Source organism: Urocitellus parryii, chromosome 15, assembly GCF_045843805.1.
Source record: "Urocitellus parryii isolate mUroPar1 chromosome 15, mUroPar1.hap1, whole genome shotgun sequence".
In the NCBI taxonomy this organism is placed as follows: domain Eukaryota; kingdom Metazoa; phylum Chordata; class Mammalia; order Rodentia; family Sciuridae; genus Urocitellus; species Urocitellus parryii.
Window position 1 is genome coordinate 41,532,735 of NC_135545.1, and position 16,751 is coordinate 41,549,485.

Below are 16,751 nucleotides of genomic sequence, written 5' to 3' on the forward strand. Positions count from 1 at the left end.
CAGCAGAGAAACTCTCCTCTTTCACCCAGTGCACTTATTTTATTTATTTATTTATTTATTTATTCATTCATTCATTCATTCATTCATTCATTTATTTATTTATTTATTTATTCATTCATTCACCCAATGCATTTAAGCCCCACCACAGGGCACCAAGGCCTTTAGGGCTAAGGATGAAGATTGCCGTGTTTCCCGTCCTGGACACCAGGGGGCAGACGAGGACAGCAGTAAGCCTGGGCTGACTGGATCTCTGCAGAGATGAAAAGACATTTTAGTTCCTTTTAGTGTACAGGGACTGGTGCATAATCCTTCATCTCTGTGCTGAAAACATTCCTTGTGCTCCTGCTGCAAACATGCCCCTGTATGGTTTTCAGTTCTGAGCATGCACAGGATGCTTCCCAGAGTGGGTCCTCAGAGTGTTTTTCAGACTTTCAATAGTTTCAGTAGCTGTTTGTTTTTCTTTTCTTTTAAAAATATTTTTTAGGGCTGGGGATGTGGCTCAAGCGGTAGCGCGCTCGCCTGGCAAACGTGCAGCCTGGGTTCGATCCTCAGCACCACATACCAACAAAGATGTTGTTTCCGCCGAGAACTAAAAAATAAATATTAAAAATTCTCTCTCTCTATCTCTCTCCTCTCTCACTCTTTCTTCAAAAAAAAAATATTTTTTAGTTGTAGATGGACACAATGCCTTTATTTATTTATCTTTATGTGGTGCTGAGGATTGAACCTAGTGCCTCACCCGTGCTAGGTGAGTGTTCTATAAGAGAGCCACAACTCCAGTCCCTTCAGTAGCTTTTTTAAGAGCTTTTTTTGGGGTGGCAGGGGGTACTGGGGATTGAACTCAGGTGTTCTTGACCAGTGAGTCCCACCCCTAGCCCTCTTTTCTATTTTACTAGAGACAGATCTCACTGAGTTGCTTCGTGCCTCGTTAAATTGCTGAGGCTGGCTTTGAACTTGCAATTTCTTCTCTTTTTCAGGAGTGGCCTTGCATGAATACTTCTGCTACACTTTAAGCCGTTCCCAGTTGATGCACACCTAAGTGACTTCTATTTGTCCTCCTCCCTCTTATTTTTTTTCCCCTTTTTAGTGGAGACTTAACCCATGAGTTCTCTAAAACTGATCTACATATCCATCCCTGTTTATTTTAGTTTGAGTTGGGTCTCACTAACTTGTCCAGGCTGGCCTCCAACTTCCAATCCTCCTCCTTTGACCTCCTGAGTACCTGAACTGCAATAAGGGTACCATCATGCCTGGCTTAGGCTATTTTACATAAAACTTGTGGTGTATATTTTCAGAAATCACTTAGTGGACATGTGGTCTTCTTCTTCTCCTTTTTCTTGTAAAACTCTGAGATAAGAATCCTCTGTGTTGGGCTGGGGATGTGGCTCAAGCCATAGCGAGCTTGCCTGGCATGGGTGTGGCCCGGGTTCCATCCTCAGTACTGCATACAAACAAAAGATGTTGTGTCCGCCGAAAAGTTAAAAAAAAAAAAAAAAAAAACCTGTGTCAAATCACTGAGATTGAGTGAAACTTGTTTTTTCTTTCTTTCTTTCTTTTTTTTTTTTTGGTGGACAGGGTACTGGGAATTTAACCCAGGGTTGCTTCACTACTGACTACAGCTCCAATCCATTTTGTATTTATTTATCTTTTAATTTGAGACTGGGTGTCTCTAAAATACTGAGGAACTTGCTTAGTTTCTAAAGCTCACCTTTAACTCAGAATCCTAGTGTGTCTGCCCCCTAAGTTGCTGAGATTATAGGGATGTGCCAGTGCTCCCAGCTCTGAGCTGAACTTTTAAGGACAATGTCTAGTTAACTCCCCAAATGACTATATTATTTTTTATCCCATTAAACAATACGAGGTGACAGATGCTCCATATTCTCACCAAAACTTGCTTTTAGGGGGTCTTAAACCTGATGAGATGGAAAGGACGGTAGCAGGGATTTGTCATTGCAGATATTTTCCTGAATTTTTATCTTCTGCTTCAATCTTCTTCTTCTTCTTCTTCTTCTTCTTCTTCTTCTTCTTCTTCTTCTTCTTCTTCTTCTTCTTCTTCTTCTTCTTCTTCTTCTTCTTCTTCTTCTTCTTCTCTCTCTCTCTCTCTCTCTCTCTCTCTCTCTCTCTCTCTCTCTCTCTCTCTCTCTCTCCTCTTCTCTTCTCTCAGGCTTTCTCTAGATCATTACATATATGTCAGTTTTACACCCCACCCCACCCCCACATGCCCTAAAGCTCTGAAGACTCTTCTTCATTCCACAGTTTTACTGTTAGTTTGGGGACCTTCACCAAGAGGTAGACAGCAACTTCCAGGTTAGGAAGGAGCACTGTGTTTTTCAGTTGACATTAAGGAGCTTATAACATGACTATGAACCAGGGGGAGCTAGAATATCTCAACCTCCACAGCATCAGCTATAAACTAGGTCAGGGGAATACAGAGAGAGCATCCACCTGGATGGGAGCTGGGACAGTGGCTTGGACCACAGTGCATTGATGGAAAACTTTGAATCAACAGCAGACCTTGCTCTTTAGGTAGAAGTCAAGGAGAAGCCAAGGACACAGCCACCTGGGAATATTGTCACTCCTTGAAATGCACCAATAAAGACACTTGCTATCCTGTGGTGTAGGAATGAACCCAGGCTAGAATGAAGAAGCCAAGGCCTGTTAGGAGAAGGTACTGAAGGTCATCTGAGGTGGAGCCCACAACCCTTCCTCCAGGAAGTCAGGCAGAGCAGGCACTCCTGTCTCCTGCTGTATTCCCTATGTCCTTGCAGGATTCTAGAAGATTTGACATCTCCTGGTTATGGGTCTGTCTCCCCAGCGGCCTCAGATGCCCAAGAGAGCCCTTCCATGTCCACAGTTCCACTCTCTCTCTGCTTCCTGGTATGATGTCTTGTGCAGCTAGTCCTCAGAATGTTTATCAGGTGCATAAATAATAGTAAACTCAACCTCAGAGGGAGCTGTCCTCAAGGGAAGACTCAGGGTAGGGGGAGAGCCAGTGGAAGGCGTGGGTTCTTAAGAGGTGTCACAGTTGCAGTCACCAGTGTATTTCAACAGAGCAGCCAGGACTGAATAGGGACAGGTGTACACAGACCCTCAGACCAGGACTACAAGGACCTTGGAGGGAACTCAGGAAACTATGAATGCTGAGAGGAAGAAGGACTTCCCAGTATCACAGGCACAGTCACACAGCCCAGTTTGCTCAGGCAGTCCCCTCATCCCCCAAAGTCATCATATCTCACCTGTGGGGATCTTCATTTTGTGTCCCCTCAGAGAAGCCCTCCTGGCACCTCTAATTACAGCCCACTGCTCCCTCCTCTCCACCCCAACACCCTCATGGGCCAGTGTTATGGTTTAGAGAGGAGGTGTACCCAAAGCTCGTGTGTGAGAAAATACCAGAAAGTTCAGAGGTGAAATGATTGGGTTATGAGAGCCTTAACCCAATCATTGATTAATCCCCTGATGAGGGTTCACTGGATGGTAACTGTAGCCCTGGAGGGTGGAGCTGGAGGAGGTGGGTCACTGGGGTGGGCCTGGGTGTATGTATTTTGTCTTTGTTGAGTGGAGCTCGCTCTCTTTCTGCCTCCTGGTATGATGTCTTGAGCAGCTCTCCTCCACTACACCCTTCCACCATGATATTCAGCTTCTCCTTGAGACCTAAGGAATGGACCCGCTGTCTTTGGACTGAGCCCTCTGAAACCAGGAGCCCCAAATGAACTTCTCCATTTCCTTGTTTTTCTTGTCAGGTCTTTGAGCCACAGCAGCAAAAAAAAAAAAAAAAAAAAAAGAAGAATAAAAGAGCCAGTGGCTGCTGGGACAGTAAGTTAGTGACTCCAGGGGTGAGGAATGGGTTCCTGGGATCTCAGAGCAGCTAAGAGGGGGGAGTCCTGGACTTCTCAGTACCCACTGGCTCTGTAACCTGTGCGGGTTCAGAGTGGCTCTCCCACAGTGCCCAGCTTGCAGGACACCTCTCATTGCTCTGCCTACTCCCTGCAGGGTCCAAAATCCACCTGGGCCCAGGTCCTTCTCTGTGCTGACCTCTGAAGTACAGTAACCCTAACAGCACAGAAACAGCCCTGGGAGCCGACCATGTGGCTGCACAGACTTCATGGGTAGCTGGGCATCATGGCCTGGGGGGTCCTGCGCTCCTCCTCCAAGGCCTGGGTGAGGCTTCAGTTTGGTTTTGGGGGGGGCAGAGTCTGGAATCCCATCAGCCAAAGGGTGCAGAGGAAGAGACTGAGGCTGCATGAGGATAGGTGACATACAGGGTGAGGATGGTGGAAATGATAGAGGACAGAGGGGAATGTGCAGCCACCCAGGGGTCCACCTACTGCCCACGGTGACTCCTCTGAAGTGCAGACAGGGTCAGTCAGCCTGATGTTACCAGCACCAAGGAGAAGGCAGGGTATGAGGGGAGACTGAGGAACCCAGAAGAGCAGGGCCACCTTCCCTGTCTCTGGACGGGCATTCAGGACACTGAGTGCTGGGCTGTGCTGGAGCTCCAGCTGCCAATGGGGAAAACAGCCACTTAGGAACCCCTTCCTGCTGCCATTTGACTCTAGGTCATGTCTTTGGCCAGAGGGGTGACCTGGACCTCTCAATGGGGCTCCAGGCAAGGTTACTTGTCTTTTGGGGGAAATACAGAAGGCCCCAGGCACTGTGTCCTAAAGGGGATGTGGGATGTCACTGGGCTCCTGTCACTTTATGCACCTGAACTAAAAAAGGATGTGGCTTGGCCATTAGGGCAAAGGTGATGGGGCTCTGAGTCCAGTGGAAGCATCCAGGCCCTCATCAGAAGTTAGGCAAGGTTGGCAGGATGCCTAGGCTGTCCTTGGCCCTTGATCCTCTCCCTTATGGGCTTCTACTGTGGGCTCCACTTATCTCCTGCTACTCCTCCCCACTCTGCCCAGGAGGAGTCCACACTCACCTCTCCCCATGGCGCACCCACAGAGGGTCTTTCCCACCTCCCTGCTGTTGACCAGGCTCCTCTCAAAAGTCAACAGGACTTTCTAGACAAGGAGAGCTGCCCATTTCACTGTTGGCTGCCCTTATCAATAATGTCTTGGCTTCACCCATCAGAAATAATCATTAACAAGTCACAGGAGAGCACAGATTTGGGTTCCATCCTCTTCTGTCCCCACGAGCCCTGGCTCCTTCACAGGAACCATCAAGGCCTCAGGGTCTTACACTCAATGCCCAGGGCATTGTGTGTGTGTGTGTGTGTGTGTGTGTGTGTGTGTGTGTGAGAGAGAGAGAGAGAGAGAGAGAGAGAGAGAGAGAGAGAGAGAGAGAGAGATATTTTTTTCTCATGCCTGGTTTCCATCTGCATGACCACAACTCACCCTCTGGGGCACCATGATTTCCCCTTCTAACACTTGAGTCACCTCACACTCTTACATGGTGCAGCTTCCTCCACCATCAAGTGGAGGATGATGTGCTGTTGGCTTAACAAGTCTCTGATCAGGGACATTTTAGCAGACTTTGTCCATGGCTGTCACAACACAAACCTGAGGCATCTGGGATGCTGTCTGTGTACATTACATGAAAAGAAATTTCCCCCAGTAAGGAATTCTGTGTAGGCAGCCTGTTACTGGGAAGAGGTGCATACCATCCATGCCCATTTTGGTACTGAGTGAAACCCCAGGTTGCTTTACCACTGAGCCATCTCACCCAGCCCTTTTAATTGTATTTTGATACAGCATCTCACTAAGTTGCTTAAGACTTTGCTAATTTGCTGAGGCTGGCCTCAGCCTCCTGAGTCGCTGGGATTACAGACATGTGCATGTGCCTTTTGACTTGGAACATATCTTAGTTCTATTTGGGGTGGAAAAACAATAGAACTGAACGGACACTGGGTGATTTATAAAGAAAATAGATTTATTTACCTCTGCCCAGGTGACCTACTCTGTTTGGTCTTGGTTAATGACATTCAGCTATGTCATAACATGGCAATGGCATGAGATTGTATGACTTAGTGGAAGAAAGATCACATGGTGAAAGAGGAAGCAATAGACAGAGAAGAGGTAGAGTTGCATTTCTTAACAATGTTTTTATTGGATATTGATGGACTTTTATTTATTTGTTTGTTCATATGTGGTGCTGAGAATTGAACCCAGTGCCTCACACATGCTGGGCAAGCACTCTACCACTGAGCCACAACCCCAGCCCCAGACTTGCTCTTTTAGAAAAACTCACAATCACCTCAAAGGAATTAATCCACTCCTGTGAGAGCTAATCCACTCTGAAAGACTAGCATTAATCCCTTCACAGGGCTGTCCTGAGCAGATCACTAGGTCCTACTTCTGAAGAGTACCACCAGTCTGGGGACCAGTCATCCATGGTCAGGATCTTTGAGGGGCAAACCACATCCAAACATACCATTCTGCCCCTGCCGCCCAAGGTTCACGTCCTCCTTTCAATGCAAAATGCAGTCATTCCATGCCTATAGTCCTCAAAGGCTGAAGTCTTGCCAGCATGGCTCCAAAGTGCAAAGTCCCAAGTCCCATCTGAAACACAAGGCAAATGACTTCCAACAAGTTACATGGTTTCAGGATACAGCCTTGAAACAGGCACAGGGCAGACAGTTCTGTGGCAAAAAGGAGGAATAGCAAGTAGAAAGGTCTCCCAGACCCCCAGCAAGTCTGAAAACAACCAAACAAGACACTAGATCCCCAAACTCCAAGTCCAGCCTCCTAGACACAGGGCAGGGTACTGGTCCCCAGGGCCTTGGGCAGCCCCGCCCCTGGGGTGATGCTGCTTGCAGCCCACATGGCTGCTCTCCTGGGCTGCATGCCATGGCCTGTGGCTTTCCTTGCTGGCATTGCACACTGCCAATGACTCTACACTTCTGGGGTCTCAAGAGCACTGGTCCCACTCTCATGGCCTCACTAGGCATTCTGATGAAGAATCTTTGAGTGACTCCACTCCAACAGCAGAAGAATTTTGCAGTGACTGAACTCCAACAGCAGGGTCTCCAGAAATTTCCTGGAGAGAGGAAGGGAAGGGCTATGTGCAGGTGGGGTCTGTCTGTGTTGTCCTGTCTTGCCCACACTGGAGCCAGGGTTGACCCTCTCATTCACATAGCTCTTCGTCCACTCTTCATTTGTCCATTCAGCCAAGGCTAATGAAGAACTGACTTCATGATGGTCATTGCCCAGGCTGCCATGGATCCTTTCTCATTAGACACACTCAGTAAATCCCCCCAGGAAGCTGTGGATGGGTGAACCCAGTGGATGCCCTCTGTCCTCCATTGGCCTGAATATACTCCCAACCGGGCCTGAGTATATTCCTCCCTTTCTCACCTCGCCTCCCAGTACTTTCTGTCTTCTCTCCTCCAAGCACCTAGACACTCTTCAGAGGAGAGCTATACTGTGAGAATGTTGCCCACACCTGAGTGTCAAAATCCCACATCTACTTCTCAGCAAGTCCCATGTATTCTCATCTCTGACACTGACCACCAGACAGACTAGACTAGAAAATCCGTTTACCTAAAGCCCTAGTATCTTGGTACATTCAGACTGCTGTAACAAACATCATCACGCTGTGGGTAGCTTATAAACCACAGAAAATTATTCAGAGTTTGCAAGGTTATTTCCAAGTCGAGATGCCCAGCCTGGCATGGTGGCACACACCTGTAATCCCAGCAACTCAGAGTCTGAGGTAGGAGGATCACAAGTACAAAGCAAGAAACCTCTCTGAAAGGACACTTGCGAAGTCCAAGTACCACACCACACATTGGAATCCCATGCGAGAAATTTACTGTCAGTAGCAGGGAGCAAACTGACAAGGCTGTCCTTCCTAGGGAGCAGCAACAAGCAATGTTAAGGGTTGGGTCATGGGCTGGGGTGGGGTTAACCTTTGAGCAGGTACATTCAGAATCGCATCCTGGGAGTCCCTAGATAAAATGGCTCCTAAATTGAAACCTGGGAGGCCCTGAGTAAAACGGCTCCTAAATCAAAACTCTGGAGTCCCTAAATAAAAATGACCCTCAACCTCAAATGGCAGATCTGATGCCAATATTGATCTCATGCCAATAATCTTCCCTTTTTGTTTTTATAGATACAGGGTTGCAGAGGGTGATGGTCTTTCTTCTGTAGCTTCTACCTGCTGGTTAGGGACAAAGAATCTCATTCCTATGAAGTGGGTCAGGAAGGGTTTTAGGTGGGGCAGAGTCTCTGGAGTTGGAACAATTGACCACGAGTCATAGGGCTCTGTCTTGGGAGTCAGGGGCTGGTATTCTTGAAGGAGAAGTAGTTGATTGAACTAGTTGATGAATTTGTGTATCTGATCTTGCAGGAACTTCTGCAAGCAATTTAACAGGCATGGTCCTAGTAGGAGGAACAGAAAGAGGACTAATAGGGGTCCTGCGAGGGGGAGAAGACAAGGCCACACTTGACTGCACATTCCCCAAGGCCACTGATGGCCTGCTTGCTCTTTCCTCTTTTCTAGCTGCTCTTGTAGTTGTTTTTCTCTTGTTCTTCCTACCCCTGACTGGTGGACATAGAACAGCACTCCTCCTGTAGGTGTAGGCAGAGGCCTCGTTTCTCTGCTGTTAAGAGGTCCCAGTCTACAGCAGTTTTGTAGGACCACAGAGACTAAGGAGTCCAGTTGATTTTGGAGAGTTACTATAGACTCGGCTACCTGTTGGATATCCCCTATCAGCTGATTGGAGAGCTGATGAAAGTGGGAAATGGATGTGGTTATTCCTGCCCTTCCTGTGGCTAGGCCTGCCATAACCCTAGATTGGCTTGTAGAGAAACAAATTGAATAGCCCATTTGTCCAAGGCCTCATATGAGCACAGACTTACCAAGGAGCTGTTTAGGCCTAGAAGACTGCTATTAAATGAGAGAAGCCAATAATCTCTTCCCAGGAGGTCTGAGAGCTGAGAACTTGTCTCCATAACAGGGGTGGAGAGGACAAGGACTTTATTCGAGAATATAAATCTTCAACAGAGCCAGAATTATCAGGAATATAAACACAATATTTAACTATTAATGTCACAGATGTCCATCCTCTCGAGATGTAGTTAAGCTATTTAATGTCATCTGATTTTGTAAAATATCTATATTTGTTACTTAGGGCTGGATAATCATACTAGCAAACATCAAGCCTACATGTGTAGGTTAGGAATATCTGTAGGTTTTTAAACTAACTAAAAACTCCTGGCTTTAGCAGTTTCTCTTGATCTTTATCAGGCATTCTTGCCTAAGAATCTCTCTTTTGTAGCCTCCAGTCTTATATATTCTTGGGGGTTATCACAAGTGTGTATCTTAACTTACATTTAACTATTATTTCCTTTCTTTTTAATGCCCAGGAATGGCTCTATTTTGGTTCAACTGTTTTTGCTGGGTGTTTAAGGTCAAGCTGGTCAAAATTGACTTTGTTTTTATCTATTGTAAAGAGTCAACTGAGTTCCCACAGGGGTCACTCGTAGGGGAACTTGAGAGCAGGTCTGAGCTCTGCTAGTGCTCTTTGCACTAGGATGTGTCCAGGCATTGCTGACCATGTGGCTTGCCTTGGAAACCTCAGGGACATTGTCCCTTCTCCAATGACCCTCCTCTTCATAGAGAGTGCACTGATTGGCTTTTCATTCTCCAGTGGTCTCATTAATCTCCCTGATCACGAGGTTGTGTGGCCAGAGTTGCAAAGCTCTTTGGAGAAGTTTCCTGATCCTAAATTCAGACTGACTCGGAGGGCAAGAGCCAATATTGGTTTCCTTGGCCCTGTTAATTTAACATTAATTTTTAAGTTTTGATCTTAATCATCCAGCAAGTCAGTCTTACCAGTCTTAAATTAAGAGTACTGGTTTTTAACTTTAATGTCTATAACCTTACAGTCACTTACCCATTTTATTAAACTAGGTTTAGTATTATCCTATCTGTCCTATAGGTGATGACTTATTATCTTAAATTAATCCAGTTGTGTGTTCTTGAAGTAACACCTCTGCAAAACATTAACAGACAACATTTATACAGTTTATAAGGAAAATACAAAATAAAGTTAACAAAGTTTGGCCTACTTTGGAGTTATTTTGATTCACTGTAATGTGGGAGGCAGAGCCTTATCTCAGGTAAGGCAGGGCTCCTCATAAATCTTGGGTGAAGTGTTCTAGCTCTGAAGCTGTTTTTTGCCTCTTTCTTAAATACCGTTTGACAAAGCTTACATATATTGTCTTTTTTAAAAGTTCATATGAATGTTAGCTAGCACAATATGTTATTACAAATAAAACACAAATTAAAGAAAGGCTGAGAGTTTTAATATTTTTTGGGAAAAGTAGCAAAATGCTTTTGAGTTTCACAATATTAACCTTTAAATAGATTAGGCTTTCATTAACTCAAAAATACATTTAAATTGTATCCCAGTGTAAGAAGTAACATAAGGCTTTATATATCTTATTGATAACAGTTGTAGAACATTAAATGATATAAATAAGTCCCCAGTAAAATTTGTTATTCTTATGAATCTAAAATTACCTTACAACTTTAGTTTGGAGAACAGCAGCTTGACATAATGTTCTTTTAAACCTTCTACCTTAAACATTTGTTTACCTGGAAGATAAGAACATATTTAATATACAAAGAAGAGGAATATCACCATAATTACATGGATGTTTTTATATTAATCAAATTTAGCTTTTAATGAAAACTTAGACTTTGTAACAGTTGTTGTTTAACAGTTGTATTTACCTAAATTCCTTCAAGTTATTTGTTCTAAAAAGTAAAACTTATAAACACAATGTTGGATTCTAACATGGCGGCTGGCACGGAGAGATCAAGTCTCTGACCTCTTCAGTGGTGCGGGCATAGGGAATCGTAAACAATCTAAATTCTGTTTGCTCAGGATCACTAGGCAATGCTGAGCTGATGTGGATCTGGGGGGATCAGTCTGGGCCTCTCAGAACACACACTGAGCCGGGATCGGCTGAATTCAAGCTCCCGTTCGCCTGCTTCCCGAAGACAAACTGCTGTGACTCAGCACTAATCCATCCAGCTGAAACAACTGGTCGGCCCTTCTGATCCCACGGAGGTAAATGCCAACCGAGCCTTCATAGGTAGTGGCCACAGGTTTGAAACGGGGCTTGGGAGAGACAGTAAGGACCCACCTGTTGCATTGGTCACCCGGCAAAGGGAAACGAACTGTCACCATTTGCAAGAGATACCACCATGGCAGAAAACTGACGTCACCAGACTGCAATGGAGGAGATAACTTCATTGAAACCTGCGTCTACAGGTGTGTAACCCCCTAGCCTTCCCTCTCCACACATAGGGGAAACCTTAAGGGCCCCTCCCAGCTCTCCCGTGAGCGTGGTAGCCAGACCGAGGGAATCAGACATGGCGTGGGACCCGCGGCGCAGAACTCCCAGCTACCGCTCCCACCAGTGCTGACAGCTGAGGTCTCTTGCACCAGCTACTGGGGGCGTGGCTACCGGAGGGCAAGTAAAATTCGCTGAGGATTCTCAGCCCCAAGCTCTACGAACTTAGGGTGTGAGGGACAGGCAATCTGGGAGAGTGTGCCCAATCGTCCATGAAAACAGGGCTCCCGAGAGCAGCAGACCTGGCGTGTAGCCAGTATTGTGGTGAGCGGCAACCGTGAGAGGGGCCTGGCGAGAGGAAAAGTGGGGAAGTGACTAGACACAAGAGGAGGCCCTAGGCACTCAGGATTGGAGACACGCCCAGTCTGGGAGGAGGAACTGCTGCATGGTGATTGGTTCCCGCGCATTGACAGGAGAAACTTGGCCTGGTGGGCACAGCGCCACCTACTGGAAGAGAAGTTAATCAGACTGCATTTATTAGTTTTTTGTTTGTTTGTTTTGTTTTTTTTTCTCTTTTTTTTGATTTGGGTTTTTTCTTTTTCATTTTTCTTTCTTGTTGTTTTTAAAATTTTTTTCAATTTTTTTTCTTCTAATTTTAATTTTTATTTTTTTATTATTTTTTTTTAAATTTTTTTCTTTTTTATTTCCTATTTTTATTCTCTTCTTTTGTCTTTTCATTTCTCTTCAATTTTCTTATTCCCCCTTCCTTGAATTCTACCTGCTCACTCTCATTCTCTTTAGTGACTTCTTCCCTTCCCTTCTAATACCTTTCCTCCCAAGCATCAAATAAATTTATAGGAGTAAACAGGAACTCAGCAGTCAAACAGAACAAGAAGTAACATGAGCAGTTTGAAAAAGCAAGGAAGAAAAGGAGTACAAACAATGCAGGACAGCCTAAATATTCAGGAGGACCTAGAGTCATCAGAAAAATGGTCATATAAAGAACTCAAGGAACACCTTAGACAGATGGAATGGAACCTTAAAGAGCATACGAGACAGCAAATTCAAGCAGCAAAAGAACACATTGAGAATGAATTACATAAACAGATAAAAGAAGAAGTTAAGCATCTTTATCAGGAGATAGAGATTATAAAAAATTATCAAACAATAATTCTAGAAATGAAGGAAATGATAAATCAAATTAAAAACTCAATTGAGAGTATCACTAACAGAGTGGAGCAAGTAGAAGCCAGAACGTCAGATAATGAAGACAAAATATATCATCTTGAAAATAGTCTAGCCAACTCAGAAAGACTGTTAAAAAATCACGAGAAAAACATCGAAGAGTTATGGGATAACATAGAAAAACCAAACTTATGAGTCATCGGGATAGAAGAAGGTACAGAGATTCAAACCAAGGGAATGAGTAACCTGCTGAATGAAATAATTACGGAAAACTTTCCAGAAATAAAAAAGGAAACAGATATACAAATTGAAGATGCATACAGGACACCGAGCATACAAAATCACAGTAGACCAACGCCAAGACACATTGTTATGAAGATATCCAATATACAGAACAAAGAGAAAATATTAAAAGCTACAAGAGAAAAGAGGCAGATTACATTCAGGGGTAAACCAATAAGGTTAACAACGGATTTCTTTTTTTTTTTAAATTTTAATATTTATTTTTTTAGTTATCAGCGGACACAACATCTTTGTTTGTATGTGGTGCTGAGAATCGAACCCGGGCCTCACGCATGCCAGGCGAGCGCATCACCGCTTGAGCCACATCCCCAGCCCCAACAACGGATTTTTCATCACAGACGCTGAAAGCAAGAAGGTCATGGAACAATGTATTTCAAACACTGAAAGACAATGGATGCCAACCAAGAATTCTGTATCCAGCAAAATTAAGCTTCAGGTATGACAACGAAATAAAAATCTTTCATGATAAACAAAAGTTAAAAGAATTTGCAGCCAGAAAACCAGCATTGCAAAGTGTTTTGAGCAAAACACTACACGAGGAAGAAATGAAAAACAATAACCAAAACCATCAGTGGGAATTGCCTCGGTAAAGACAGAGGGCGAGGGGAAAGATAATCATGGAGAAACAAACTAAATTTTTTTTTAAACAAAGGATAAATAATCAAACATGGCTGGAAGTACAAACCATATATCAATAGTAACTCTAAATGTTAATGGCTTAAACTCTCCAATAAAGCCACATAGGCTGGTATCATGGATTAAAAAAACAAATCCAACAATATGCTGCCTCCAGGAGACACATCTGATTGGAAAAGACATACACAGGCTGAACGTGAAAGGATGGGAAAAAATATACCATGCACATGGTCCTTGTAAGCAAGCAGGGGTGGCCATCCTCATATCAAATAAAATCAACTTCAAGACTAAGTTAAACCAAAGGGATAAGGAAGGACATTATATACTGTTAAAAGGAACCATTAGCCAACAAGACATAACAATTATCAATATTTATGCACCAAATAATGGTGCTGCGACATTCATAAAACAAATTCTCCTCAAATTCAAGAATCAAATAGACCACAACACAATAATTATGGGTGACTTCAACACACCTCTCTGACCATTGGACAGATCCTCCAAACAAAAGTTGAATAAAGAAACTATAGAACTCAATACCACAATCAATAACCTAGACTTAACTGACATATATAGAATATATCAACCATCATCAAATGGATATACTTTTTTCTCAGCAGCACATGGATCCTTCTCAAAAATAGACCATATATTATGCCATATGGCAACCCTCAGTAAATATAAAGGGGTGGAGATAATACCATGCATTTTATCTGATCATAATGGAATGAAACTGGAAATCAATGATAAAAGAAGGAAGGAAATATCCTACATCACATGGAAAATGAACAATATGTTACTGAATGATCAATGGGTTACAGAAGACATAAAGGAGGAAATCAAAAAATTCTTAGAGATAAATGAAAATACAGACACAACATATCGGAATCTATGGGACACAATGAAAACAGTTTTAAGAGGGAAATTCATCGCCTGGAGGTCATTCCTCAAAAAAAGAAACAACCAAAAAATAAATGAGCTCACACTTCATCTCAAAGCCCTAGAAAAGGAAGAGCAAAACAACAGCAAATGTAGCAGAAGGCAAGAAATAATTAAAATCAGAGCAGAAATCAATGAAATTGAAACAAAAGAAACTATTGAAAAAATTAACAAAACTAAAAGTTGGTTCTTCGAAAAAATAAATAAGATTGACAGACCTTTAGCCATGCTAACGAAGAGAAGAAGAGAGAGAACTCAAATTACTAACATATGGGATGAAAAAGGCAATATCACAACAGATGCTACAGAAATACAGAAGACAATTAGAAATTATTTTGAAAACCAATATTCCAATAAAATAGATGATAGTGAAGACATCGATAAATTTCTTAAGTCATATGATTTGCCCAGACTGAGTCAGGAGGATACACACAATTTGAACAGACCAATATCAATGGATGAAATTGAAGAAGCAATCAAAAGACTACCAACTAAGAAAAGCCCAGGACCAGATGGGTATACAGCGGGGTTTTACAAAACCTTTAAAGAAGAATTAATACCAATACTTTTCAAGTTATTTCAGCAATTAGAAAAAGAGGGAGCTCTTCCAAATTCATTCTATGAGGCCAACATCACCCTGATTCTGAAACCAGACAAAGACACCTCAAAGAAAGAAAACTACAGACCAATATCTCTAATGAACCTAGATGCAAAAATCCTCAATAAAATTCTGGCGAATCGGATTCAAAAACATATCAAAAAAATTGTGCACCATGATCAAGTAGGATTCATCCCTGGGATGCAAGGCTGGTTCAATATACGGAAATCAATAAATGTTATTCACCACATCAATAGACTTAAAAATAAGAACCATATGATCATCTCGATAGATGCGGAAAAAGCATTCGACAAAGTACAGCATCCCTTTATGTTCAAAACTCTCGAAAAACTAGGGATAACAGGAACATACCTCAATATTGTAAAAGCAATCTATGCTAAGCCTCAGGCTAGCATCATTCTGAATGGAGAAAAATTGAAGGCATTCCCTCTAAAATCTGGAACAAGACAGGGATGCCCTCTCTCACCACTTCTGTTCAACATAGTTCTCGAAACACTGGCTGCCGCGTCCCCTCGCCAGCAAAGGAAACACGACACAGGATTCTTCCTTCAGCAGTTTATTCAGGCCTTTATTTTGACATGTCTTCTAGCTTCTACTACTACTCCTACTGCTACTTCTACTGCTACTGCTACTCCTACTACTACTTCTACTACTACTACTACTACTACTACTACTACTACTACTACTACCACCCCTCCTGCTACGTGCCCCAGCCTAATAAAGCAGATAAAGCCCCAATGCACAACTGCCACGTGGATCTTTCTCATAGGGTGTTTTACGGCTACGTGCCGACCCTCCCAAAATAAGGAGTTGTTTATCACAGGCCACGGCGCTTATCAGCGCCATCTTGTAATGGCGGCCACAGTACACAGAAACGGCTCACTACAGTTCCCCCTTTTTTGTTTTACTAAGACAATACAGGCGAGAGTAGAGGTCCTATCCCACTGTGCAGAAGTGGCTGCATATGGTTCAGCCCTAAGGAGGCGCCTTCCCCAGATCTGGCTCCATATCAGCCGACGCCTTTTTTCGTGGAGCGGGGCGTGGACGTCCAACCCGCATGCAATAGGACATGTTCTCCTTGAGGTCCACTTCAAGGATCACTCAAGTGCAGTGCCTTGCCTCGCATCCTGTATCGTGACGATGGTGGACGAAGGGGGACAGCTGAGGCTGAACTGTGACTGATTAGAAATACGACGACAAACAAGTTGGCAGCACCCTGAAAGAAAGGCACGGACAGCAGAAAGGGGGAGAAATTCGGTCGTGACATCTGCCATTGTTAGATAAAGGTCAAGACGTTCCCGTGGAATCTCAGGCGGATAAACAGGAGGCCTAGTGAGCTGGCCACTTCGACATGCAGAACAAAGAATTGGGGGCTGGGCCCCCAGGGGCCAGGGAAGGCCTGCTATCAGCAAGGTCCCCTCTTTTGTTATTGCATGTCAAAGGGAATCAAGTAGCCCCTGTCTTAGGTCGTCCACCGCCCCTGCACTGCTTACCTGTCTCTGGGGAGGCCCCATTCCCCTGTCTTAGGTTGCAGTGCAAGCGTGGAAGTTGCCCGTCACTGGGTACTACAAGATCAGCTCAGCGTGTTGTGGCCAACAGGACATTGTTATGGTAACTGCCTCCATGTACAGGACCCATGACCATCACTGTCAAATGGCAGGTGTAGTTGAACCATAAGATTAGTTAGTAAAGATCCTAGTGCAGAAAGGCAGGGAGGAGAGGTATGCATAGAGGAAAGATATAGTAGAAGTTCCAGCATTAGAAGAGTGACAAAAGAAGGACATGTCGATCCCAGTGCAATGTTATAATAACTTGGGGTGCAA